Consider the following 1,426-nt stretch of genomic DNA (forward strand, 5'->3'; position numbering starts at 1 on the left):
AGGACAAAATGGCAACAACAAATTGGGAAAAGATCTTTACCAATCCTATATCTGATAGAGGGATAATATCCAATATATACAAAGAACTCAAGAAGTTAGAATCCAGAGAACCAAACAACCCTATTAAAAATGTGGTACAGAGCTAAACAAAGAATTCTCAATTGATGAATATTGAATGGTTGAGAAGCACCTAAAGAAATGTTCAGCATCCTTAGTCATCAGGAAAATGCAAATCAAAACAACCCTGAGATTCCACCTCACACCAGTCAGAGTGGCTAGGATAAAAAACTCAGGTGACAGCAGATGCTGGAGAGGTTGTGGAGAAAGAGGAACACTCCTTCATTGCTGGTGGAATTGCAAGCTGGTACAATCACTCTGGAAATCAGTTTGGTAGTTCCTCCGAAAAGTGATTTTAGTTTTTTTTTTTTGAACTTTAAACAAAAGTTTATTACACGAAGGTTGTCACATAATCGGATACTTCTCTACTTTGTACACAATCATTCCCACCCTCCACAGAAAGGCTGCTCCTTAACTCTTATGTGGTGACACAGCGCTACAGTCCCGATGCTAACAGAACAGTAGAGATGCCTCAGTGCTTTAAGTTGAAAGCAGGACACTGGTATATGGCTCTTGCACCCAGCATCAGGAATGTACAAATGTCTTTATTCAAAAATACAAAATAAATTATCTGTAGGCATGGACAATGACAACAGTAAACCATTATATATTGTCAAAGGAAACCAGTAACTAACTGATGGTTACAGTGATCAGCCAGCCTTCTCTTCAGTCATTTTCTCCAGGTGACTTCTCTGAAGTTATTGGTGAGGAACCTGCCTTGAGCTTCCTGTCACAGTTCATTGATAAGGGCAAAGTACTATTCTAGGAGTTAGAACATGCCTCCTCCCATACCTCCTCCCATTCCACCCATTGCACCCATTCCAGGGTCTTTCTCTTCTTTAGGAATTTCTGTCACTACAGCTTCAGCTGTAGTTAGCAAGGAGGCCACCCCAGCAGCATCCAGTAAGGCAGTTCTTATAACCTTCGTTGGATCAATGATTCCCTTTTCCACCATGTTCACAAAATCTCCAAGCATGGCATCATAACCAACTTCTGAGGAACTCTGCAGAATTTTCTCAACTATCAAAGATCCTTCAACACCTGCATTCTTAGCAATTGTCATTGCAGGAATTTTAAGTGCTCTTTTAATAATTTCTGTACCTATTTTCTGATCTTCATTGGCAGGCTTTAATGAATCCAAGGCTGGGATGCACCGAAGCAGAGCACAGCCCCCTCCTAGAACAATGCCTTCCTCAACAGCTGCTCTTGCAGCATTGAGAGCATCTGTAATTCTGTCTTTTTTCTCATTCACTTCAACATCACTTGTCCCTCCAACCTTCAACACAGCTACTCCATCTGAAAGTTTAGC

The 1,426-nt window shown here is 41.0% G+C and overlaps 1 pseudogene across 1 annotated transcript; it reads right to left on the reverse strand.

Annotated features, from left to right (window-relative positions):
- Positions 1-642: 642 nt before the first annotated feature.
- LOC116079880 lies at positions 643-1,420 on the reverse strand (annotated as a pseudogene). The gene has a single exon (XR_004114186.1). The product of XR_004114186.1 is annotated as a 60 kDa heat shock protein, mitochondrial pseudogene (transcript).
- Positions 1,421-1,426: the final 6 nt, after the last annotated feature.

The sequence above is a fragment of the Mastomys coucha genome, unplaced genomic scaffold (genome assembly GCF_008632895.1).
Source record: "Mastomys coucha isolate ucsf_1 unplaced genomic scaffold, UCSF_Mcou_1 pScaffold6, whole genome shotgun sequence".
Classification (NCBI taxonomy): domain Eukaryota; kingdom Metazoa; phylum Chordata; class Mammalia; order Rodentia; family Muridae; genus Mastomys; species Mastomys coucha.